Source organism: Melopsittacus undulatus, chromosome 2 (genome assembly GCF_012275295.1).
Source record: "Melopsittacus undulatus isolate bMelUnd1 chromosome 2, bMelUnd1.mat.Z, whole genome shotgun sequence".
Taxonomy (NCBI): domain Eukaryota; kingdom Metazoa; phylum Chordata; class Aves; order Psittaciformes; family Psittaculidae; genus Melopsittacus; species Melopsittacus undulatus.
This window is the reverse complement of record NC_047528.1, coordinates 110,538,285-110,566,166: the sequence shown is the minus strand read 5'-3', so window position 1 is coordinate 110,566,166 and position 27,882 is coordinate 110,538,285. Positions and strand designations below refer to the sequence as shown.

At 39.8% G+C, this 27,882-nt stretch overlaps 1 long non-coding RNA gene across 1 annotated transcript in view; it reads left to right on the top strand.

Moving 5' to 3' along the window:
• Positions 1-2,342: 2,342 nt before the first annotated feature.
• The window catches only part of LOC106023407 (uncharacterized), a 159,388-nt gene continuing 133,848 nt past the window's right edge, over positions 2,343-27,882 (top strand). The window contains exon 1 of the long non-coding RNA XR_001197832.2: positions 2,343-2,404. This is a non-coding gene — a long non-coding RNA (uncharacterized lncRNA). The remainder of the gene's footprint in view (positions 2,405-27,882) is intronic.

The following is a 27,882-nucleotide window of genomic DNA, read 5'->3' as shown; positions in this document are numbered from 1 at the left end:
CATCAAGAAAGTGTTGATCCAAGTGAAACCTTTAAATGTAAACATGGAGGTTGGAACTGAAAACAAAATGAATGGCCTGTAATTTTGGATATAGTATGGTCCAGTAGCTGTCTTGGTCCGACAAATAACCATCTCAAGTGTAAAGTGTGATTAATTTTAATCCGACATAAAAACAGTTCTAAAAACTATGTGGCAGAGATGTTGCCACTGATTAAACTCAGGCATTCAAATGTTTAGAAAAGATCAAATAATGATTGTGCAAGTAAAGAACAGTAACAGTTACAGAGGCTCTTGTACTTTTTGGCAAGATTCACAACTGAAAAGGACGGCTTTGTACAAAATTTCACATGCCAGTAGGCCACAGGATTGGAACTGAAACGTTTGACTTGGATTTAATCCTTTGCAGAGCTTGAGGATGTAACGTCTGTGCACAACCACGGGTCTGACTGATCAGTGGGTACAAAGTAGGAAATATTCCCTTTCACCTTGTGATCAGTTTTTCCCATGCTTTTCCCCCACCTTTCATCTCTTCCAGGTTCCACAGTGCCACTCTTGCTTGGTGGGCTCACTTAGCAGAGCCATCTCTTACTGCAGCACGTAGTTTACCAGCAAGTACAGAGTGGTTCAGTTGTTAGATGAGTTAGATGTTAGGCAAACAGCACAGTTTCATGCCTAATAGCATCGCTTAAATCAAACATATCCTTGTGCAGTACATCTAACAGCATTTAAAGGTCAAAAACCTATCCTCATTACTCAATATTTTTGGTCTTCTGGTTTGCTTTTATTCATTGTCTGCGCAGAACTGACAGACTATTCCAGACCATGGTTGTATAATGTTGGAAAGTGCTAACGGTTGCTGTCCAGCATGCCTATTCAGGCAGCTGCAGACTTTATGAAAGCTGGAGCCACGCAGCCTTAGTTCAAATCAAACAAAACTTCCCTGAAAGCAGTGGAAGCCACCATCAAACAGAGTGTGCTGCATATGCTCAGGACTGACCCATGTAGGCTTGGGGGATTGCCATAGGGAAATTTCCACAGATGCTGAAGCTGGGGCATCCTTTGGTTGTGATCATCAGAGGCTGAAAGCACACAGAAAACGAAGGCTGCAGATCTGAAAAGGAATTGTGAGCATGTCTCTGAGGAGGCAAGAGAAGCATCACTGTAGTAGCCAGGAACTGGAGGGAAGTCAGGCTTGGAAGCACTGAGCCTGAAAGCTTGCTGGTGTCAGGTCTTCATCTGAGAAAGGAACACTTTGTGTCCTTTCTGTCTAAGTAAGTAAGGGTGCTCCAAAGATCGGTTCCTTTCTGTTACACTCTGTTCTTACCTGTAACCTCAGTGGTGAAAATGCCTATTTGCCTTTGGAAACCCCTCACCAGTGAAGGATTAAACACTACTGGTACATTTAGTTAACCTAGTCCTGCCATACTTGAGCTGGTATTACATCTGGAAACAGGTTCTGCCTGGAAGGTCAGCACTTGAAAGGGATGAAGGCATCTCGCTGCTCCTGTGAAGAAGCACGAAGCCTGGGCTGGGTGTGGATGCTAATATAAATGAACCTCCTGTAATGGGGATTGGAAATGGTGCCAATCAGGTCCCTAAACCATATTCTGCACTGGTGGGAGGAGGGTGCCCAAATTTTACTTTCAGACTTCAAAATACTCTTTCCTCAGCTGTTTGGCAGCCAGTTTTGAGCATTTTAGTAGCAAGAAGTATATGGTACTAGGTCCACTTCCCCTTTTTCTTTCAAAATGCAGCCTATAGAGAGGTTTTCTGAACATTTAGTTATTCTTTAGTCATTTAGAGTTGAAAGATGTGAAGACTTTATACCCAGCTTTTAATTAAAAAAGGAAAATGAAAGAACCTCTTCAAGGTTTTGACCTGTTACAGTATTTTTACCGGGAAGTTCTTCCACAAATGCGTTTGGATGGCACTTGTAAATTGACAGATTTTGGTTGTGGTGCCCATTTGTTTTTAATTCCTAACAGGAATGAAACTACACTTACTGGAAAAAAACTAAGTTTGGGGTTGTTTTGTTTTTTGCAGCATGGAGTCTTAGAAATTGCTCCCTATTAATTTGCTGCTCAGCTGTATAACTTTTCCCTCTAAAGGATGCATAGAACATGACATTTCAGATGCTAGTACATTTAGCTTATTTGTTTGTCACTTGTATACTAAATATGAATGTGTAGGACTTTGTTTTGCCTTCCTTCAGATAACTATATATTTATATATATACAGCATTCCACCCACTTCCCCCACTGAACGTCTAGCTACTTGACTGTTATGAAAACTCACGGTGTTGTGTGTGCAAATCCCTAAACATAAGCATTTCTTTTCTTTACAGCAGCATAAGAAAGAAGTGTTGAGAGCTGCTCTTAACCCTTTTGGAGTCCGAAGTCAAAAGGTAAAACCAAGCGCCAGTTCTGGGGTTTCTGAAGGTGTTGATTGTAAGCGTTTGGAAATGCTATTTCCTTATCACATTTGAACTGAGATTTCCCACAGGAGAAAAGCAGGGATATGGTAACACGACACAAAACATTATTAGACCTCTTTAAGAGCATCAGTGTATCTGGGCATAAATTATCCAGGTAAGTTACAATTGGCAAACTGCAATGATCTATTTTAGTTAATATGAAAACATTGGCATTAAGAGTCAGTGGGGCTTTCACTGGAGTTTAATATTGCTAAGGATTTAATGATTTTTGTCTCACTATAACTTGACAGTTTTTATGATATATAAAGTTTTTTCAAATTACAGTAAGACAAATCCTGTAGCTCTTTTCTCAGGCAAGAGTCCCTCAATGGGAGTTTTGCCTGAGTGAGAACTGAATGAGGTCTAAATAATTAGCAATTAAAATATTCAGTTATTGTGCTACTGTATATAACAAAGCACTGGAGGTATTAAAAATTGCTAATCTCTTCCTTATTAAAATGATAACTGCTAAACATAATACAGTTTTGCATTTTCTATCATTCATTTTTGCAGTTCATTAGTAGAGGTGAAATGTTTGTGACAAATAGTCATTTGAACTTTTGAGGGATTGACTTTGTTTTCCTGACATTTCAGTTAATATTTCTGACTGTGTTGATTTACAAGCAGAAGTGTTGGTGGAAACCACAGATTTTAGTCAGACACTAGGTAATGTACAGAGAGTGACTTCTGATAAACCACTTGTGATCACTAGCAGATGGTAAGCTACTCACCAGGAGACAGAGCTAGGCAATTTAGGTATCCAGTTTGTATGTGTTTTGATAAGCAGCTTCTTGTAACCAGCTCCAGTAATAGGTTAAGGATTGTCCATGGAGCTCACTGGACAGATAACTTTCAGTGAGACATTAGCATTCAAACACTTCAGCAACAGGTTCAGAAGCAAAGCTGGTGAAATCCTTCAGTTGTGCACCCAGCTCTGTAAAGTAGCACATGAACCATTTATTACTATGCTGTTTAATATGGGGGCCAAACTGCTCTCATCCTACTTCACTGCACAAAAGAATAAGGAATAAGATGAGTGTTCTGCTTCCTTTGTCACACAGCAGCAGCAGGATGTGTAGAGAGGGAGAATGGTATTTGGTGAGTGGGAAAGCAGTGGTAAGTGAAGGTGGTAACTGGTAGAGAAAGAAGGTGAATTACTGAAAGGATCTGTAGACAGGTGAATTTCCCAAGGGAAGACAACTCCCTCAGTTCTGTTTCTCCCATAGCTACTCCCTGGGATAGATTTTGTTACTGATCATGCCTGAAGGATTTGTTTCTAATCTTTCTGCAGAGCCATTCTAGGCCTAGGCATCTAATTGTGCCATATAACGTTGTTGACAGTTCAGGCTGTGATTCTGCAAGGGTTTACACATATATTTCACTTACAGCATTATGAGTAATCCTGTTGAAGTAGATGAGATTAATTGCAGGACATAAAGTTAAGCATGTATATTAGTCTTTGTAGTAAAAGAGGTGTAGTCTCATTTCTTGATTTATTTTCAGTGTGGGTGATTCTTTTTAAAAATACATAAACACATGGGATTTTCCACCAATTTTGTGGCAATTAAAGAGGAGGTAGACGGTAACAACAGAAGCTTTTCTGCTTGTTACCAAAATCCACAGTTTTGTCAGGTTCTCCTCTGTAAAGTGTGAGAAAGAATAGGCTGCCATCATTTTCCTTTTTACATGCACAGTTAAACCTCCAGCCAGAATGAGATGATCGTATAATTTATTATAGAGGAGTGAACAGGGCAGAAATCAAACAGGAAGGCATGTGTGCTTGTGTGGACACTTGTTTATAATTTCATCAGATTGGTGCACACCTCATACATTTCGTGATAAGATATGCAAATTGTTCTGGAGCCAGCAGCAGTACTTCCACCTGAATGTCAGAACTGACAGAGATTTTTAAATCAAATCTCAACAACAACTTGTATTTTAAAGCATCCCTTCCTAAGATACAACCACCAACTACAGACAAATAAGCGCAGAATTGTTTTCCTGCTTTCCTTCATGCAGTTTTCCCTCCTTTATTGTGTACCCCCATGGAGAAACAGGGTTGCAAGATGAGGTGTAGATTCTGGGTGTAACTATGGGTAACAGTGCAGGGAAGCACTGTGCACAAAGCACAGAAATCCACATTGGAGGTGGGGAGACTCGCAAAATGAGATCTACCAGAGAAGGTATTTTCACATCATACCTTCCGTATCTGTGAAGGAATGGGTAGTGCAAACTCTTCTTTTCAGCTGCTTTCTCTCCCTTTGTTTTTAGTTTTATTGCATTTGTGTCCTTAGATCAGAACAGGGTAGTAGAAGCCTGTGGATACAGTGGAGAGTTGGATGATAGCTTTTTCTTGAGATAGAGAACCAAAATTCCTCAAGGCTGTGGATGTTTAGCTGCTGGGGTTTTGGTTTTGAGTGTACATACAGTCATGGGAGAAAGGGTGTCACTGAAAATACAGCTTGGGATTTAAATATTAAATGTGTTTATTTTTGGAATCCTTGTTCAGTGCCCATTACCCATAAAATGATAATCCTGTGTATTTTCTCTAGATTTGGTTCTTCCTTCTCTTTCTGTGAATGTGTGCCAATAACTGTGTCCCAACTCTTCATCCGAAGTTTTCCTAGGGCCTTTTGTGTTCTTGTTGTTTTTAGTATGTATACTCAATAACCAGAAAGACATCAAGGCTGAAAACATTCAACAAAGCCTAACAGTTTAAGTATTCCTCTATCTGTGCATGAGTCTATGTGTGTGTATGGGAGAGAGCTGTGGTTAGAGATTATGAAAGAGCGGTCCTTGGTTTTGATTACAAGCCTACCTGTGGAAATTGGCTTTCTGCATTTCTTTATATCACTTGGTCATTGTGTTCTAATAAATCCTCCTGTGTAACAGATTCCGATTTCTGGTCAGTTGCTTTAGTTGGTACCAGTCTCTTCCAGGTGGGATTTTACTTCCTGCATTTAAATAAGAGCATTGTTTTTGTTTTCCTACAAAATGAGAAAATGAATTAATATTTATTTGTGATTATAAAGATATGACCTGTCCTTATAAAGTAGCAAGTCCCACAATACATGCTCATGGACATGCTTCCCATAGCTTTTAGGGTTCCCAGTAGTATGCTGTGGAAAAGGACTTCTGAAAACTCAAGGCTTACTACTTGTATGGATTTAGGCCACTGCAGAACATTTTGTTTACAACAACTAATTCTAGTGCTTACTTTGGTGTTGTGGATACTTAACTCCTACCCACTCATACAGAGGCACTTCAAAATAATTAAAGTAAATGAATAATGCACACACAGAGCAAAGCCTTTCAGAGGGAAAGTGAGTTTATTGATGGAAGGAATTTGCCTTTTTTTGGCTAAATAGTTCCTTTCAGGGTCTTCTTAAGTAAGCAGCATATGCTTTTGTTGGAAAAGGAAAAATAAAACCGAGTCTTTGTCATTTCTGCCATGGCTGATGGAGTTTAATCATTGAGAGCTGGAAAAAAAACAGAATTTGTTGATGATGGCCAGGCAATAGTGTATTGCCTCTCTGCAAAATACAGACTGATGTAGTGCTGAGAGAAATACAGTGGGTGTTGTGGCACGTTCATCTTTAATGAACTGCTTTAAAAGAATCTGAAAGAGTTTTGGAAGAATTTCTGGAACTTTCTGGGGACTGCAGGGTAAAAGCACCAGTGGATGGGGAACAGCCATGATGAGTTTGATTTTTCCCTGATTGGTTATAGGGATGCTCATGGTTTAGTCTTTCACCTGCATGGATGCACTTTAACCATATGCTTCAGTATGAACTCCATGGCTGCAGCTATCAACATTGATACTTGCCAGTTGGCATTAGACTTGTTTGCTTGCTGCTGTGTGGGGAATAATTGCCTATAACCAATTAATCTTACCGTAAGCTATATGTATATATATACGTATATGTATATATTTGATAAATGGTGATATTTTAATTTGTCATATTCTGTCAACATTAAACATAACAGAAAATCTCCACTTCTGCACAAGTCTCACTTAAATGCAAACTCCAGTAGAGGAAATTCGGCTTCTTTCTTATGTTGTCATTGTGTTGTGTGGTTTTTCTGTGCTGAGTTTGATGCCAGGCATGCAGCAGCATACCAGAGAGAGAGTCAACCAGCATCACAGCCTGCACTGCTGCTGCTCTACTTGTTATGAATAATAGCCCACTGGTCTAGTTAATCATTACTCTAGCTTTTCCCTGTTCCTTTGTAGCTGATTGTTGCCCAGGGGACATGGGTTACCAGAGTCTGGCTGCCAACACAAAGTTCAGTATTGTGCATGAGTGTTTAGTTTACCTGCATACATATGCATTGTGTTGTTCAGGAGATATTCCAGTAAAACTAACCATGCAAAGCCAGTGTGCCTATTTTTCTGTATAAAAACGGGGTAATGTTTTACCCTCTCTCCTTTGCCAGTTTTGAAAATGAATGTGAAAGTATTGATCTCTAATCCACACACTGGCACAGCAGCGTTTCATCGTTCAGGACTTGAAGAGTGGAGTTTCAGGAGGCTTAAATTCTGTTTCTTAGAGCACATGTCTGTATCATGTGTCCAGTGATTCACATTAATTTGCCTTGGGCCATGATATGACACCTCTTCTATGTAAAAGACAACATTCCTGTCCACTGGGAGTGAAGAAATACTGACAAGGAATAGATGCCAGTGCAGTCTTTGAGATTCAGAAGGTGGTATTTAACCACCACAGGTTTTACTCAGATGTATGTAGCTGTATTGATTGCCAGGGTGGAAGCAAAGAAGAAACTTGCCTTTTGGTCATTTTGAGATTCTTCATCTTAAATGCAGAACGTCTGGTAATACCTGGAGGATGTGGTGCAGGTGACATTTTTGCCACATGGGACAAAATCTGGTATTAAATTCTTTCCTCTCTGCCAGCGAGTTGCTTTATCTTCACTTGAAAGAATAAATAGCAGTTTTGCTGTCCAGATGTCAATATTCAGGTGGCCAGACTGATTAAAGGACTGATCTTTAATATCTCTGGTGTTTGTTTTGGGAAAGTTAATTTTCTTCAATGGATAGCTCAGGACAGTGAAATTTTTTGCTCCTTCTTCTGATCAGATTTCTATTCTGTTGTCCTTTTTAAACCCAGTAGGCACTTGGCTTCTATGTTTTCCCATATAAGTAGAAATGGAGTTGACAAGAGAATAATTAACTGTAAAAGGGAGGATTAAAACCTCCATCTGGTGGTACAACCTTTTAACACCAAAACGTTGTTGTGTCCTGCATAGTTCAATAGATGCATCATTCACTGAGCAGTACTCTGAAATCCTTTCCCCCTTCTCTCCTTCCCTCTTTCCATCCCTTTATTACTCTCTTTTTGCTTTCTCTCTTTTCTCTCCCTCACTATATCCCTACCTCCATCTCTCTTTCCCTGTCCCCTCTTTCTATAGGTGGATGTCTGTCTTCCTGTTAGAGCTGAATCAGACATCGGTATGGTGAGATTGTGGTGATGCTCCTGAGCACCTTCCATGTACTGTTTTCATTTTGTAAACCATCCAGTCAAAACCAGAGTATCAGAGTAACCTTACTGCATAACTTATTGTTGCCAGCAATACAGGTCATTAAAAGACCAAACCCTTCTTCCTCCAGTACCAGCAAATGGAATATCAGACAGTAAAATGAGGGACAGCAAGAAGTCAGCGGCAGTGTGAGCTGGACCATTTACATGGCAGCAGCACATTTTAGTGCCAGGTAGATGAGGTAGACCATTCTGACTCCAAAAAACAGCTTTGAGGCCATATTAGCTATTCTCTTTGGTTGTTTTGACTCAAACTTGTATCATTTTTACTTATATTAGTAGGGCTTTGGGGATTATGCAAGTCTCTGCCTTCAGAAGGCATATCTTAAGGATGGCAGAGAGAATTCGCGGAAGTAGGCAGAGGCTCTTCTGAGAGACAAGCAGCTGAAAACTTGTATTTTTTTCTGTCAGGAAATCAATACTGAAGAAAACAGTAAAGAAGCAAAAAATGTTACTGCTCAGTCACTCATGGAGCATTTTATTTTCCTAAGGAATTTTCCTTTAATTTTGTAATAGCCAAATTACGGTCATTTGCAGGACTTTGATCGGAAACTTCTTCCTCCCTCTGAATTATAGCATCTTTACAATAATGTTTATAGGCACATTTGAATGTTCCTTATGAGATGGGATTGCCCCAAGGTCTCAATATCTGTGTCTAAGAGCTCTCGTGTAAGTTATGTTAGAACAATTTGATTGGTATGTGGCTAAAACACAATGTTCCAGTCCCACCTGCTTGCCTGGGCTATAAAAGTGAAATGAGCCAGTTCAATATAAGCTTTAAGCCTCCTTTAAATTCATCAAACTGTATGTCTCTTCAAGTAATCTCCTCCACCAAAACGGGAGACTCTCATCATTACTTCAGAGGTCATCAAGGGAGAATGTCTTTCTCTCTGCTGGGATGTTATACTGCAGCAGAGATTCAATTCATTTAGGGGTGACTGAACCTCCCTAGGTCTTGGGAAAACCCTGAATTTTACTGGAGCTATTTGGATATTTGAGAAATAGCTTTTCTTTGATTGTTTTGCAATTTTAAATATGCTTACCTTCCCAAGGTTCTCCGTTATAATTGTTGAATCTGAGCAGTGATTTATGTGGAGGCAACACTGTAATGGGAAAAACCTAGTTATTATCCAGACTGATCCAAGTAACAAAGCCCATCTTCCTCCCAGTCTCTTCAGGAAAGTGTTTGTGTGTGTGGGTTGTTTCCAGCCAGTTGTCTGAGGGGAACTGCACAGATTTTCACAGTAATGCCCACATCCATCTTTCTCTCAGGGAGATCTGCTTCCTGTCGTTTGGAGATCTGCCTATGGATTTTTGAGCAGAGAGTTACACGTGTATGTACACTGAACATCAGTAGCCTGCAGGTAATCCCATTGTCTCTAGCACTGTGCTTCAGTAAAATAGGCTCGTGTTCAGTTAACTAAGCCTTATGGCACTAACTCAAAGGCAGCAGCAGGTGAGAAACAACTTTAATATGCCCTCTCCTGGTGGTGGCCAGTTGTATTAAGTGCTCTTTTTCATTCTCCAGTTAGGTCTTCCAGAAAGTGTCCTTCAAATCATGAGTTGTTTAAATTATCCTGCTCCTCAGAGTCATTCTGTAGCATTGTAAGTCATTAAATTAAGCTAGCTGCTGGATTTTGTATTAAAGAAGTGACACCCCCCCACCTTGGTTGTGCTCCCTTCTTGAATACAAACCCTTGCCAATTTTCTGAGGAATATATGTGCATGTAAGTAATTTTCATCTCATAATGGACTCTATGTTTATCTGAATATTGATGAAAATAGCAAAAGGAAGAATATACTGTCACTCTGAAAGCAGGTATCTATTCTTATAAGACTTCTTATAAGAAGTTTTACATAGTGGTTAAACTTGTATTAACATGTTGAGATCAACTTTTTGAGGCGGGGAGACATTGATTAAAAATCTCACTTCTCTTTTAGAAGCCTTTTCCCTAACGTCCAGTAATATGGGTGTTAGGGTTAGTATGGTGTGTTGTAGGAATAATACATATAAGCCTTAAGAAAGAGACTTGAACTTACGTTTTGGAAGCTGTATGACCAGAACACATTGCTCTGGATGTAGTTTCCAGAGTTACAAGAGTTTTATCTTTGAATAAAATCTTACTTTAGCAACTGCTACTTTGACAACCAAATAATTGGATGTTTTTTACAACCAAAAAAGCATGATTTAGCAGCAGGTTTTCCCCCTTTCCTGAACAGTTTTCCAACCAGAATTTCTTTTCCTGAAGCCTTGCCAAGGGCAGAAATAAGGAGGGAACGTGTGGACTCATGCAGGGCGCTCACTAAGGCAAAAAGGAAACTGAAAGTAATAAAAGCCCTAAGCTGTGTCTGAGCAAGCGTCATGATACGTACGAAATGCAGAGCTCACTTCTTACTGCTTTGGATAAATGAGCTAAGCTGTCCATTTACAGAGCAGTTTTTCTATGTGTTGCACTTCCGTTTCATACTGGGAATCAAACAGCTTTGTTTTTCAGCACTTCTCCCTCCTGCAAATCTAATCGCTCATGCACACCCCTCTCTCCCATCCCCAAATCTATGCATCCTAGAGAATCAAAGGTTTAGGAAGGTACAATTTTCATAGGTAGTAGTAAATAGGTATAAGAAATTTTCCCATTGCATTAATTTCCTAAGGGAATAATACATGAAATCACGAAGGAAAATGCCATGGCAGAATAAGTAACAAAGTCAACTCAAATCTGGATCTTCGTTTTAGGAAGATGCAGCTGAAGTAACAGCATTGCACAGAGGCTAAAACCAGAGCAGCTGGAGTAGAACTGGTTTTGGATCTGAAGTTTTGCTTTTGACTTTGTCTTCGGTTTCCTCTGGAATATTTCTGGTTGTGGAAGATACCTACTTGTGAAATAGGAGTAAGACAAGAAATCTTTCTTTTGTATTAGTTGTATTAATTGTTATTAATGAACTTAATTTAAAGAACTTAAACTTTGGTGAACTTAACTTAAAGAACTTCGGTGAACTTAAAGAACATAGGAACTTCTACAGGAAGCATTCTTGGGAGTGATCCCTGCAGACAGGGGATAAATGCTTTGTTTCATTTAAATCATTTCTGTAAGAGGAAGGGCTTGGGGAGCATCTCTGTGGTGGGGTTTTTTGGGTTTCCTGTTTTCTCTAATGCATTGCATACTCTGACATAACCAGGCATTAAAACTTTCTCCTTACAGAAGGCCGTCATTGTTTTAAGGCCCTTCTGCTCCCTTTGATCCTGTGTTGAAACAGGTGCCTCAGTTGCTTGGCTCTCCTGGAGCAGTTTTACAGATTAAAGCATCACACAGTGCACAGTGGCACTGTTACCAGTGTGGAATGAGGCTGGGAGAAAAACTCATATAGGAGCTGCACACCTAGGTGCAGTTAGACAGAGACAGTTGCCCTCATTAAGCATAATTAAACCTAATATTGACTGTAAACTGTTACTTACCTTAAACTTCTCTGCAGACATTGTGGGAAAGGGATTAACTTTGCAGATAGGTACGCTAATTACTACCTTCTTCGCATTAAAGTTAACATCAGGAAGGCCTATATTCATAAATAAAACATAGTAGGGGATGGGAGACTGAGAAATATGTAAATTCATTTGCAGAAGAAAAGACCAAATTAAAAAAAGAAAGTTGAGTGATGCTACTGGAAGCAAAATGGCACTCTAGCTAATTACCATGAAAAGTATGATAAATCATGGTCGTGTATCCTTGACTTCTGACTGATAGAGCCTGCAGAGCGCAATCTCTCATGTGTAGCTGCCTCTGACTGATTTAAACCCCTACCACTGTCGGGTTTGATGGGAAAGCACAAAAGTGTGGTATTTTATTTCCTTGGGTATTGTTGCTACCTCTTTCTCCCAGAAATGACTTGCAATTATTGTAAAAATACAGTCTGATTTCTTGTCTGCAGAAGAATTGTTGTTTGATGCAATTGACAAACAAAGGCTCCGAAGCTGGTCTAGTTATGGTTTAATAGCTGCATTTTCAAATGCAATTGATCTGCTATATTGAGACAATTATAGAAATACAATAAAATGTCAAGGGAGGGGTTGCTTTTGCTTTGGTATATTTATTCTTATGGGAGATATTTTGTGTCCCACAGACAAGATCAGAAGTCAGAAATGGTTTTATTTATGAAGTTCTGTTTGTTTTCTGGAGATATTGAAGTGAGTCACATCGCTCCTGTGTGCTTCAGCTGTTGGCTGTGTTTCCTCTCAAATTTCATCATTTTCTGCACTTTACAATTCCTGCAAGGGACTGAACTCACACTTAGTTGGGGTGATTCAGATGAGGGAGGCTTGGGGATGAGGCCGTACTATGTGTTATTGTGTTGGTGCTGTTACTAGCTTAATCCTGTAAACACTTTACATTTGAATACATAAGAATGATATGATGGCTGTTTGTGGGGTATTTTCTGTTTTCTATGTATATCTGGCCAGAGTACTTTTTGGTTGAGTCATATCAGCATAAAAGTCTCTTCTGCTGAGCTAGCTCATGCCAGAATAATGGGAGGACAGAGTTATCCTGAGCTTCCTAAGCAGAGCTTTGCCTAAGCCCCAGGAATAGGAGAAGCTTGAGTACACCAGTATTAGACAGCCAAGGTGGAAACTTCCCATCACAGTAGTATTCTTATTACATGGGTATTTTAACAAAAAAAGTATTACTGGCTTCTATTGAGTATTACCCTTTAACTTTTTTGAACTTCCATCACTGGGCACACCTGAGAATAAATCTAGTATTTGAAATGCTCATAGTATAGCATTTTGCTAAAAGAAGGAATGGGAAAAGTGGAGTTGTTCCTTGAACATATGCAGATACTACCTAGTGAGTACCTTTTTGTTTGTTTCCTTTCTCTTTTGGGTTTCTCTTCTAGATTTATGCCTGTAATATTGATGTGATATAGAGGTAGGAATGTGTAGTTTCCAGGTATAGGTACTACGCTTCAAGAAACAATGCTAAGTAATTAACAGTATATTCTTGCTCTGGTAACCCCTATTCTTTGCATCTTTTTGTGTACCCAGCTGCAGTGTTTATTGATGTTATCCTCATATCCTCTTTCACAGTTTCACTGAGTTTTGACAGCATAGGATTTGAAGAAATAGATGAGAATTATTTCAGAGCTGCAAATTACTGTCAAGATTTGCGTGGCCAAATTCTGCAGTGTCATACACATTGTAACAGTGTTAGCAAAACAAAGAGATGCCCAAAATGACTACTAGCTAGCAAACCCACAGGTTAAAGGGAAAACAATTTATTGGAGTAAATACAAAGTTAGGGGTTTGGTTGTTCCAGCATAAAAGATATCTGTATCCCTTCTCTTGTTTAAGACTACAGAAGTGCAACAAGAAGCTTTCACCTGGGATTCACTTTTGAGGAGCCATTTCTTCTGCTCCTTCAGGGATTCCTTATTGGGTTCCCTTCTAAATCTTTTCAAAGGGAGGAGAGAAGGTGCAATGGAGAGAAAATGGATAAATAGGCTTGAGACATTGAGGCATGGGAGTTCTGAGGCTGCATAGCCTCTATATTGCTGCTTATTATCGAGGTGCCTGGCCAGATTTCCCCAGGCCTATCTGCTAGATGTCATGGGGAGTTACAGTCAAATTGCATCTGTAACAGTGGACAGTCTAAATCCCGAGCAAGCATTTTAGCATTTGGCCTCTTTGTAGCAACTGCATCTGTTTTCTGATTAGAAATTGAAATTGGGTATATCAGCTTCCTAGGGAAACACTGAAATCAAGTATTTTTGATAAATAATAAATATTGGGAAAGCTGCATTACATAAGAAATGGGAATATAAATGCCAACCGTGTTTCTGGGGAGGAAAGAAATTGCATGTTAGCAAGCTAAACCTAAACTGGATGAATTGCCATCTTCTGCCCATCCAGCTGGTGTCCACTGGACACTCTATGCCCGCCGGGCACAGTAGTAATTGATCTCTTTTATCTCTTGTCAAGCTCATTCCCTCCAGTTTCTCTAAGATTGCACTTGAGATTCTAGCAAAACAATTATCTAAGTCATAATATGCTTGAATCCCAGTTATCTCCACAAAGCATAGGCCAAATCCTGTGAATCCACACTGAGGCAGAATTTTCACTGAAGTCAAAATTAGAGGCTTTGTCACTTGCAGGGTTTTCTGTCAGGCAAAAATTCCCTACTTACTTTCTTCCCCTGTGGTAAGGATGAATAAACACATTTATGGATTGGTATAAAATTTGGACACAGAAAATTTGTTACAAAAAAGTAAGGCAGATATTTCTATTCTTATGAGCATTTTTTTTTGGTGGAGGGAATATCTCATTTCAGCAATAATATTTCTTAAATAATAGTTAAATGAAGTATTTGAAGATTAAAATTCCCATTTTCATCAATATCAGAACAGCTGGATCTTTAGACTGACTTAAGACAAAATGAATGAATGTGGACATATTTCTGCCAACTTTCATATATAAAAATGGGAAGCCAGGCTTTTAAAGATGGATGATACTCTTCATATGAATTTAAGACATATTCTTAATCAACTGGTTTAATTTTATTTGAGTTAGGCAGAATGTGTCTGCTTAAAACTCTTTTACGTTTTCTGCTGGGTGTGCAATAGGTTTCAAAGCTTTTTGCAGTGTGGAGCTTCTCTGCCACATTGAGATACACTCAGCTGTCCGTGATTTCTTTTCTCCATCCAGAGCTGTTCCTAGTGGAGCACTCTCCAGAATGACAGTAGTAGAGCTTCCATCCTTTCCCTCTGTTTGTAGTATCAGAACCTAATAGGAAATGTGTGAGGCTGTGAAGACATTTCATCACAGCAGGAGTGTTTCAGAAAGAATGTGAGGACACTTCAGCAGCATCCTGGCATCTTCCTGGTATGTAAACAGACAGTGTCAAGGAAATTGGTTCTAACGTGACTCCTTATGTCTTGGTTGCAAATTCTGCTCATCGTTGGGTCAGTTCAGCACTCTTCTGATATAATTCTTACTGAGCTGGGGCTTGAGAGAGCGAGAGAATCTGTTTCTGCTTTTTCCATTAGGGAGAGAAAAAAAAAGTGGTTTCTTCTCATCAGCAAACTGTTTGGATGAGAGCTAGAGGGGGAATTGAGCTATGAATTCATCTGGAGGAAGAGTGAGGGAGAAAGTTGGAGACTGACATTTTGGTATGGATGAAGAGAAGCACTTACAGAAACTCACCCCCAAAAAGGACAGCTTTTCCTGCTTAAGCAGGTTTGGTTACATGCCTTTTGGCATATAAATACTACAGTGTATTAAGCAGAGGAACATGCAGTCAAGCCTGTAAAAGCTTTAACAAATCAATGTGTCCGTTGCTTCTCCTGTTTCCTTTTAATCTCTTCACACTTTCCTGTTTACTCTTATCCTTCCCCAGTATGTTGTCTTCTCTAATGTTTCCTTGTCTCTCTGTTTTCATTCTTTCTTTCCTGTTTCTCAGTAGCTGTGTTGTTTTGTGGCTGAAGCCCTGAATTTCACAGCCTGTCCTTACACAAAGCAAAAAGCCTGTTGAAGTCAGACAGGGTTTATCTTCTCATGTTTTGGCCTTTGCTTGTTATCAGGTAGTTATGTTACATCCATAGCAAACTATTTTCATTCTGTGACATACATTCAAGTCAGATAAGGTCATTTATTTTATATTTACTTGTAGAATGAGACTGCTTACTTCCACCCCATCATTTGGAAGCCTGTTAGAAGTGTGCATGCTGCTATAACATGCAAATTCTAATGAGTAGGTGGAGAATAAGTATTCTTTTGTCTAATAGGTTAGTACTTTTATTTTACCCATTTAAACACAAAGATGGGCATCTGCTTGTCTAATGTTCAGTACGATCTCAGTGTTCAGTGTCCGGGGGGATGGAGTGCCTAAACCAAAATAACTTAGGAGCTGAGGAGATAATTATGTATGAGAGGAAATACTGGGAAGGGCAGGAATGCAAATGAAAGCAGGCCAAGATAGATTCAGATGCTACAGAATTACTCCCCATTTACCCCTCTCTCTAACACATAGACAATAACCCTCAATAACCTGCTCGAGTTAGTGAACGTTTCGCTGCATCAAAAATGTTGATGCAAGAGGTCATTACTTCTACTGGATGTCTGAGTGTCTGAGCCCACCCTTGTTCTTTGGAGTCCCAGCCTACACTTTTTTGTGTTGGGCAAAAAATACGAAATGTTGATGTCATTGGAGAAGAAGAGTTTTATTTGTGTGTTAAGATTTTCTGGTTAAGGCTATTTCCCTCTGCAGTGAAAGAGAACATAAGGACTTTTTACACAGAGAATAAACTGAGTGTCAGGTTGTTGTAAGAAGTAGTCCAAACCAATGTACAGTTGTCCATAATGAGTCCTGTGCTCCATTTCTCCCTTTGTTGAACCAAAATGTGGTTATCTTCTCTATTAGAAAATCATGAAATAGAGAATGTCTGTGTCTGAGGCAACGTTCTCAGCATGGTATCAAGAAATCCAAAGACCCTACTCTAAATGGCTGTTGAAATATAGCTAGTTAGCTCTATAGGGCAAGGTGGCCTATAAGGAAAAATAAAACCAGAACAGCCCCCAGAACAACAAAACTCAAGCAGAAAGCAGAGATGTTAATGCAGGAAGACTGAGATGATGTTCAGAGTTCCGTGACCACAGTTCCTCTGGACCTTGGAAAGATGACTGACTTTTGTTTCCTGATTCCTCTGCAGAATGATGCTACGTAGCTATCAATGTAAAGCTCTTCCAAACAGTGAAGAATAAAAGTACTGGTATATTTTGACTTGCAGCTATAACCTGAAGGATTTTTCAGTTTCCATCTCTGATGTGCTGTACGTGCGTAGCAGAATGCTTACAGATGAAGGTGTACTTGCCCTCTTTCACTTAGCATCCACTGCTGGCAGGGGAACATGGGCTTCTCAGTTAAACCAGTTTTTGTCTGCCCCACTTCGCCTGTTCTTCTCCATGTCAGATCCACTGCATTTTTGAAGCAATAGCTTTTGGTGCTTTAGGGACATAGAATAGCTACTACATGCCTTTGAGTTAACAAACTGTATTTAAATCACATAGGAAAATGAGAAATTGTTTCTCCTGTGCTTGTCATGACTAGTAGCTTTACAGCCGTCAAACTGAGCTTGGAATGACCAATTGACCCTTACACTTTGCATGTTGACTGGTTACTACAAATAAGAAGTCCTGCCACCCCTGCCATGAGGTTATAAGACATGGCTATGTAGTAATTAATGCGACTGTATCATTTTTTAACTGCTACAGAAATACAGTATCAGATGCTCAGATGGCATCAATTGGCTTAGCTCCACTGAAGGCAACAAAGCGCGATGCCAACTTACACCAGCTGAGGATCTGGCCCACAGTTGAAAGGAAAAAAGGGACAGGCTGCCAATATGGCAGGGAACATATTGAGATTTATGGTACTGACTTAATCAGTAAAAAGTTCTGCTTGAAGTGGTTGTCTCCCTGCACATTCACATTAGTCACTTGAGCTGAAGACATTCGAAGCTCTAATACAACCCGTGCGGGCATATTCCTGCTCTTGCACTACTCTCTTCCACATTCTGTGCTCTTAAATATCCAAGAGGATCCCACCTCACTCCCCTTCTTCTAGTTGGTGATTCCTCCTCACAGGTCTACCACAGGTTCAGGGCCACACATATATATGTATTTTAATGTAAGTTTACTTTGATGCCCTTGGTTTTTCCCTTTTACTTACATTCTGATGTAATCATTATCTGGTGTAATCATACCTAAAAATGGGGAGGAATTTCACGCGTTGCTGTTGTAACTTCTATCTAGCTGCCCTATTTGCACTGAAACACCATATTAATCTTTATGAGAATCAGAAAATCCAGGTTGCTGTCATTGTATTCAAATGTGTACTTATTTCTTTATTTGGAGATAAGGTGACTGTAGCTAACTTAATGCTTGTAAATTTTTATCTGCTTGAAATGTGATTGAATAACTTGATGGATAGAAATTCTTTTCTCTGTGTTATGAAGTTAGTGAATGAAATACTTATGAAATATGAAATAGCTGCAGATTCTCCACCACTGTTTTCTCCTGTGTTAATATAACTATTGTAGCGTTTGGTTTATAATAATTGCTGTCTCTAACTTCAAAGCCATTTCCAGTTCTGATATCTTGTTCTTGATTGTTAATAGTGTCTGGAGGAAATAATATTCTGGGCCTGTAAGTTTCCAAGCTTGGTCCCATCTGTAACATTGAGTATTTTAGAAACTCTGTGATCCATTCTTGTAATATAAAGTTGAGGAAACAGCTCTATTCTGCACCAAAATACCTGCCTTTAAAGATATAACTTACTGCTTAATGATTTGGAATTTGATGTACAATATGTATGTCCAGCCACTTTTAGATTACACTCTATGAGTACATATTTAAGCAGGATAAACTTTCAGAAGTAGAAGTATTTGAATATCTAAAGCCTGCAAAGAATGTTGAGTTTCAAACATGTAATGAACGTGCTCTTCTGTGCTCTAAAAGTATAGAAAAATAAACTTAATCATAAAACCATCTCCAGATAGAAAGGTCAGCTGCAGTTTTACAGAAGTTTCAAAGGATGCTTTGAATGACACTCAGTCTCTTACCATTATATGTTTTCCTGCACTTCAAAGTAAGAGTGAGTCTTCTGTGGCATCTGTGTTATGTAAGTGCTGAACAGAATGTCAGAGAGGCAGGACACAATGTTAGTCTCTTTTCCTTTCACTTACCTAATTATTGAAAAGAACACAGTGCTACCTCACTATTTTAGGGCAAATATATCTTACTGAATATACCTGATTCCATATCTTACTGGAGTCCATGAAAAGCTTTGTGTTTCAACCAGCAGTTGCATGTTTAAACTGAAAGCATGTAGTACCTTCAAATCCGGTTGCTAGAGGTATGCTAATTGTTGTTGATTCACTTAAACAGTACAAAAAGACACTTGAGAATATTGTAAAGTACTTATGAGAAAGGTATGACTTGTATTAAAGTATTGCAACAAATGTTTAAAGTAACACTTATTCCTGTATTCTTGGTGGGTTTTTTAGATATTCCAGTGCACTTTACAAGTTTCCAAATGGTAATATGTTTTTTAAAGAACCTCAGAGTGGCTTTGCAAAGCATCATTATCCCCATGTGATAGATGGGGAAACTGAAACAGAGCAGTTAAGTAACTTTCTCTGGGTTGTAGGATAATTCACTGCTAAGCTAGGGATAGATTATTTCGTGGCATTGAGTGTTCCACTGCTTCTCTGCTTTAAAGAATGCTGCAGTACCTTTATGATACAGTTTAAAGAAGAAACCCAACTAGTGGTGTCATCTTTACATGTCTCTTGAAAAAGCCCTTCTTTAGCTGAACATCTTCATTCGCTATCCTGACCTTTCATGAAGTTTTTTACACACGCATACCACGCAATAGAGAGGAGGACTGAATAACATCTTTGACTTGCCTGAGATCACAGTCAAAAGCAGAGGGCAGAATCTGGCTAAGAAATACTGAGTTGAAATCCTTATAAATGTACTTCAGCGCTCCAAATCCTGTTTCCTGTGTATTGGACCAGAACAGAAGGTTAGTAGGAGATGGATGTCCCTAGTTATAAATAATTGTGACAACAACTAGCAGTACAGTGCACTTGAAAGAACAGTTAAGTCTTGCTGCAAAATGCATCCTAACTACAAAACTGACAGCCTGCATGGTGCCGTGCATGGAGGGCAGCTTGTAGTGCTATTCAGGATAATAATATTAGCTTGTATCTGCTTAGAATATCCCAGAGTTTTAAAATATCTCAGAGAAAGTAATCTGCTGTTTCTTATTCTGGTATTATTTAGGAGGGCAAGAAAACATAGTTTGTAAGAAATCTGAAGGCAGGTTGTAGCACTTCTAGGACAGGATGTATAATTGATATTCTTTTAAAATCACCATAGCTTTTACCTTAGAGCAGAGTGTTGATGGTACACTTTGTGGTCTAGCTGGCACCAGTGGAGAGTGTGGTTAATTCAGTTTCTTATCTTACAGGAGCCACTGCAGAAAAGGGTATGTTCTTTGAGACTCCCCTAAGCTTTGCTGAGGGGCACACACTTGATGTAGTTTGAAGGAAAGATCCAATTGACAGAGAAGGTAACTTCGCCCTAAGATTGTCACCAAATCAGTGTGTCCTGGACTGTTCCACAGTGTCACTCAGAGTTTAAAAAGAGGGCTATTTTAAATCACTGTTGTCATTAAACTGCATTGCACGCTGTGTATTTCTGTTATTGGACAGCCTAAGAAATGTCTTTGCCTGCCACTTAGTCACTGACAACTGTGGAGACAAATCCGAGCTGCATTTACCTTAGAGCTCTTCCTAAACCTTCTCACTGTTCTCATGCCAGTGTTAGCCTTAAGGGTGACATTCTCCAGCAGAAGGAAAGTCAGTCTCTCCTACCAGTGGAGGCTGTACTACTACTTCTGGTGACAAGTAGTATTATGTGTATATATTGCTAGGGTTACTTGTCACCTTTGGTCCTTCCTGATGAATAGATCTACTTATTGAACAATGGAATGAATAGGCAGTGTCTTTTGAGATCTTAATTCTCTTTTAGATGGGGTAAGTTTCTGTTGCCACTGTCTCTTTACCAGAGGGTCATGTTTATTTGCCAAGTAATGAAATGCATTGGGTATTGTCAGTATGATTCCTGTACTGTGTTGTCAATAGGCACTTCATATTTCCTCATCTGTAGACCTGCAGGTGCATTAAGGGGAATCAAAAGCTTTTCCATATCTGTCAGCTGCACATGCTGTATCATCTCAGGCACAGAGAGGGAAGGATGTACCCTGCACTTAACATAGAGAAACATGAAGTAATGGGTGTTACTGTGTCAAGATCTTGGAACCAGCCACATGAATAAAGCTGAAGTGGTAGCCAGTAAAATGTCTTCTTGGAGCTTCATTACTGTGTATGCTTTCTGAGGTCTGTGCAGAAAAATAGGTAAGAAGCTTTATTGCTGTTGACATTTTTTGCTGGTCTATCAACTCAAGAAGAAAGTAGCTTAAAAAAAAGCTGAGAAATGAGCCTGTATTAAACATTTCTGTAGAATTTATGGCCTTTTACTCTCCAGCCTTTTGCCTTTAATAGAACTGTCCATTTCTTTTCTGATGGGAAGTAGATTTAAGTCCTAGTTCATGAACATTAGTCTTCTAGTTGAACGCCTCATACTCTTTCTTAGTGTGGAGGCAGAGCTATGACAGCAGATAACCAAAACTCAACCATGTTGGCCTTTTTCTACCTGGGGGATTTTTAGCAATGCAGAATGATTATCTGGGTTATTTAATGCCCTTTCCACTGCAACCCTGACAACATGCAGGACACCCTTAATATTCTCCACTGGAGAAGCTCTGGTGGTTTGGGATGCTGCATCCTTCACTACTGGGAGATTCTGGGTCAATAGATCTAACTGATCAAATTGTAAGGTAAGGGAGCACATGAAAGCTTTTTAGACAGAGATGACATTTCTGTCTTGTATTTGTACAGGTGTCATTGGACCATCAAATGACAAAAGCATTATAATGACTAATTCCAATTCAGGTTTAGATGAGAACATCAAACCACTTAATGCTAGATAAGGCAGCTCCAGATTTCAGAATATTCAGCTAATGCCTAACCCATGGCAATACTACCCTAAATAATTATATGCTACCACCAGCTCTCTCAAGGATCATTTTAGGAAGAGAGCAGTTGCTTTGCCCAGGGAAATTTAGATTAGATGCAAAATTGGATTTTTCATAAGGCCTTGTTTTTACCTAGCTACGAATGTTTCCTTAGCACAAGTGAAAACTTTACACATTTTAGCTCAAACTGTACTCTACTAAGCCTCCCACATTTATACCCATCTTCTTGGCAGTCATCCCAAAATATGTTTGGGTTGAGGCATTACACATTACATTTGGTGAAGCTTTAGCATTCCCTGTTGCTCACATCAATCCTTATTTCTGTTTGCTCTTGTAATTTACAGTTAATGAAAATTCTAAGTTTACCTTTGTTTTTGTTGGCGTCTATACAAGAGAACCCTTTACCCTTTTCAGCCTCTCATCCAAATGGAAAGCTGAATCCAAAAAGGAAGGTAAAACCTATCTGAGCAGTTTCATTTCTGACAGAAGCCCTTAGCACATGTGTCAGCATTGTAGTATTTCTGAACAAACAGCCCAAGTGCCTTGCTCAGGCTTGACCTGTGCCTGCTCTTGTGAGCAGGCTTTTAAGTAGCAGGTAGACACCAGGCTGGTAGTTGTTGATAACATCAGAGTGCCAGATCTTCATGCCATCTGGTTAATGGCCTTAACCAGTTCCTGCTCCCTTCCAATTTAGGCAAGATTCTGCCTGAAATTAACAGGAATTTGCCTGATTACCCACGTGGGAACATGGCTAATAACAAGCTTGCACTGATGACCTTAACACAGTGTAGGCAATATTGACAAAACAAACAACTCTGGAGTTAGTACAATCTTTTCTAATGAGCCTGTTAAAAATTGGCTTACAGTTCTTCAGTTCAGGGTATACTTTTTCTATCTACCTTCAGTACCACCTATGCACTGAGCTGTGTATGGAAAAGATTATAACGTTGAGCAGTGGGCTGTAAACAGATGGTACCTATATAATTTTTGTTCATACACGAAATCAGATAATTGTGTGGTTTATATTATGCTTGTTAAGACACTTATTAGACACTTTTGAGCATTAAACATGCCTATAAAGCTATCACTTAAGCTTTAAAATGCACCCCTTTGATTTATTTTTGGTGCTCATTACGTGTTCTGAATCATCGTGTGTTCAGAAACAGCATCTCTTACCTCAACGAAATATTTTGCAGGTGAGAAATACTGACAAATTTAGACAAAATGTGTAACGCAGAATTATAGTACAGTTGCATCTTTCTGCAAAGAAGTGTTTCCACAAAGGCAAGCCTGACCAAGCCTCCCTGCATCTGCTTATAGTGCTACGTGCAAGCTGTTTTTCTCATGTCATCACAGTGTCGCCTTATCGGTAGGAACTCTGATTGCGCTGGGAAAGTTCATTTCCTGCTCTCTGGTTCTTCTGGCGTTGCCATTGCAGAGGCTGTGCAGCCTGACGAGCTGGAGGACAAGGCATGGGAGAAAAGCACTGTTTGCACCTCTTTAAAATCTCCAGTGCTTTGTGTGGTTCCTGGGCAACAGGCAGGAATCCTGAAAGCTAGGCTGCACTTGCTCAATTGTTGCTGGCAGCTGTGACTTGGAGAGAGCACATAGCAGCTCCTTAGCAGGTTGCTTGTGTTATGTGACATGTACTGAGCATGGTAAGCGGTGAGCTGAGCTCTCTGCTGCCTGCAGGTGAGGCTGGGTTGCTTGGGGTTGGAGTCTTGGCTATGGAAATCGTTATAGAGATGTAAGGTGAGTTCCTCGTTGGTACAGGGGCAGGGAGGTGAGGCAAATAGATGTGAATCAGTGTTTTCTGGTTAGGAAAGGGGAACAGTAGCACAGGTTCTCTGCACCAAAGAGTGCTGTTTTCCTCTAGCAACGATATGTTCTTTCAGAGTGTATTTGCAATGATGCAACATACAAATACAGGGGATAACATGGGTTTGTGTGTGAATGTGTGTGTATGTGTACATGCACACGCTGTATGTGCACTGCAGTGTGCAAATACAAGATGACTTCATGGGATAATTTTAAATTTTATTATGAGCTTTGATTTCTGGGTTTTGTTTACTTTGAGGGATCAGAATTAAATCAAGCTTTGCAACCTTGATCTTGGCCTATTTAGGCAGCATCCAAGCAGCAGATGCAGTCATACTGCAAGTCTGACAGGCAAATCAGACCGTTTCACCTTCATATCTACCCAGTTTGTGCCTCTTGGCACAGATGAAGCATCTCTTTGCTTTTGTGAAAGGGAGTTAGTATGTTATACGTCTGTTTAAACAAACTGCAAAGCTACAGCATTGTTATGATCTGTTGAAATCTTCATCATGAGGCAGCAACAGATCTGCCATTGTCTTGAGATCTGTTTACACTCTGCTTTACACTGGTTTGGTCCAGGAGGAGTGATCTGCACACCCGTCTTTTCCTTATCTTTGTATCAGAGATTCTGCAGCACTAGAAAATCTTCTTTAGACATATGACACAAATATTGACAGTAGAAGTCATTAACCCAAGATGAAGAAAAAGCAGAAGGAAATTTGCCTGCTACACTCATGAAAGAAAAGTCCATCAAGGGCTGTTTAACACAAAGATGTTAATGTAACCACTTGCTCAGAAAACCCCTAGCCAGTGGTTGCCAGCAACTGGAAAGATTTAATGGAGGGCAACAAGACTACTCATTTGCAATGCTCACAGTTTGAGTAACTGCCTGCACTGGCTAGTGTTGTGCTGTTGGGCCTGTCTGAATGGTCTGCAATGGGATGTGATGTGGACCAAGTAGATTTTTAGTTGAGCTATGCTCCAGATACATGCTCCAGTGTTTTATCTATTGTTGTTGATTTTTTTAAGCTGGATAAAAGGCAGCACAAGTTGTCAGGTACTGAGGTTAAATGTGATAAAATAAGTAGAAACCAGAGTATGACATATCTCTGTATATTCAGCATGGGGCCCATGATTCATTTTGTGGTCTAGACCAGAGCTTTTGTTTCCTTATGTAGAAAATGGGAATAACTGGTGTTTGTACCTCATATTGCTATATAAAGGCAGTATATTGTAAACTTTCTTTTCATGGACCTATGTTTATCTGTTGTCACTTCATTTTCAGTCTTAAACTGGGATTATACTCTTATCTCACCATGGAGTGCCTTTTGAATTCATCATCTGACATTAGACCGGCTATCAAACAATAGAAGGGGATAAACTGAGCTAGGTATGCAAGTCTGTGTGCTTTCTTGCTCTGTTTTGTCATGCAGGCTGGAAACTGCATGACAGAACTTGCAAGTTGACATCACTTTAAAATATCTCCGTTTTTATTTAAGAAAACTATACCTAGGGTATTATTCTTCAGGAAAGTACTCATGATCTTTTTGGTTGGCCTTGTTTAGCTCTGTTCTTAATACCGTCTCCTGACTGGAGTGAGAGAATTGCCAGTTTCTTCCTCCTCTGCGGGTACAGTGAACACAGAAATTTGGCAAACTCCTCTTAATCCTGCCCCACTGTTTTTAAAATTCACAGAAATGAGATCCGTAGGACCTACTCTGATAGTTTAGAACATGTTGTTAGCTCGTAATAACAACTATGCTGCACAGTACACACAGAAGCCGTGGGCTGGATGTTTATGAAACACATGATAATAGGTGTTGCGATTTCTTATGTACTGATTCATTTAATGTAGACTGTATAGTACCAAAAACCAGCCACTTACAGGTAAAGTCCAATAGAAAAATGGCATTCAGATGCAAAGGGTATGACTTAAACTCTCACAACCACGGACAGTAAACAGAGAGACTCATTCTGGTTATATATCATACTGTTGTCTCAACTGTTTCAGCTCATGTGGTTGCAAGGACAGACCCCACTAAGAGGATTATGTGAGTAGCTGCATGCAGGTACAGTAAGTTGAATACAGTAGCATGAATTTTTAGTAGAGATGTGTTTGACAAGCATCTCTCTTTAATTTCTGACATGGGACCACTGTGGTTTAATTCATTCTGTAAATTACTCCTACGTTTTTAACATCCCCAGGTGCTGACAGTCTTCAAAATAAAACATCCCCTATCTCAGAATGGCATACGTGCTTTGTTGCCATAGAGTATAACTGCATTCATATGCCATGCCCGAGCTTTCACCATTTCACCATGAATAGAGTTGCAGAAGGAACATACTCTTCTGTGGCAGCCTTGTTATGCGAGAACAGCATGGATCATTCAGAAATGCCAGCCTGTCTCCATTCCAATAGGCTCGCTGGTCAGAATTCAGGCCTACCAAATGCACCTTTGTACAAGTTATTGTCACAGCATTCAACCCTGAAATGGTGCATTATCAGCTGAAGAACCTGAAGAGTTTTACTGATGTTAACTTGGGTCACATTCAAACACCATTTTAGAGGGAGGAGAGGAAAGAAAAACATGCGTCTGTGGGGATGTGAGCATGGGCAGAGCCTCTTTTTTTTTGTGAGGAGGGGAACAGGGCTTGTTTTCCACACTGCAGCTTCCACTTGTTTGGACAGTGGAAGGTAAAGACACTTGAGAGGCTAGGTTCCTTCTACATTATAGTTCCACCATTGCAGAAGGTAGTAAGTGACATCTGTTATCATACTTGTGGTTCTTAATATTACTCAGAGCCTGGGAAAGTCCACCTTAGCAGTGGATACAGTGCTAGCCATTGTTAACTTTTACCTCTTGGAATGGTTTATTCTAACACATGTCGTATGGAGGAAGAGAAAAAGCAGAGAGGCCAGAGAAAGAGATATGTAAAATTATTTAATAAAGCTGCACTGATAGATGATATAAAACTAGAATATCAACTAAAAGCTGAACTTTCCTTCTGAATTGCAGTCCTCACTCCCAGACTTCCCAAGTAGCCATCCTGTTTCACCATTGAGCTTCCTTGTCAGTATTCCAGAGCATGTGCAGCACTAGATAGGATTGCTGCTTCACACCTCGTTGGTGTAGCTTAGAAGTTGTCTATTCTGGCTAGCCACTGCTGGTTATGTCTCCAGATAGGGCATCAAAGCACAAACAATGCTTTGAGGGAGAGCATAACCCAAAGACACTCCTGGGTGCTGAATTTTCTGTTATGAGAATGATACAAGGATAAAATCCAGGCTGAATTTACCAGCACTTGCTGTGTTCTTGTTCTCCTGCACATTTGTGTTCTGTTACTGACCTGCAAAGAAACTTCATAGTGAAAGGTTCTGCTAAGAAACCAGACCCTTAGAAAATGGGGTAGTTTTCTGCTTCAGTAATCACCCACCCTACTTGTGGCTTCAGTTTGCTTCTTGTTAATCCAAATTCCTTTTGGTATCAGCTCAGCTAAACTCACAGATGTCCCAGAGGGATGTGCTGATTGTCTTGGTTAATACAAGTGGGCCCAGGTGGGGACAGTTAGAGCTTGAGACCACTCAGGTGCTGTAGGCAAAAGGGCCTCCCACATTTAAGAACCAAAATGGAGAAGTTGGTGGTATCTAGGATTGTGGTTCTCTTGTGGTAAGTGTTCTTTCTTTGATTGTGGCTTGGGTTGTTGTGTTATATGTGCTTCATGTATGGGTTTTCATATGTTAGAGGTGGTGGGTGAGGGAGGGGGTTTATGTTAATGTGAAAGCTTTCCATTCAAAGGAAGAGAGTTATCTGGTTATTCAGTTTGTGTTGATCCTGAAATAGCACTGTATTTCTTGATGTATCAGGATGTACTGGGTTCACCTAGCAGCTACAGATGTATGGGTTAGCCACCCGCTGAAGAAGTACTTACAAGGCAGAGTGCAGGATTGTGTTGTGTTTCTGCTATGTTGTAGCTCTAAAATGAGAGCTATGATAATACTAACAAGGTGCGTGAAGGGGGAATCTATTTTAATGGGATTTTTTCATGGAAGTGTTTAAAGCAGACTTGGAAATCTTTGAAGGTGTAAGTTTTGTGTAGGGGGTGGCAGAATATTATGCTCTTCTAACAAGCATCTATCATTTCATTGCTATTTACTCTGCTCCTTGATCATCCTTCTCCATTTCTGAGCTACCTTTATGTCTGTAACTGTCACCGAAGGCTTCCACTTGCTCTCTTGCATCTGACAAAGAGTCTAAACAGGGCAGATTCTGGTTGTTGACTTTGAGAGTAGATTTTAGCCCAATTTACATAGATAAGGTTTGGCGTGCTATCCTATCCCAGGAGTCTGTTCAGGGAAAAACATGCCGTTCTCTGTGCCTCCTATCAT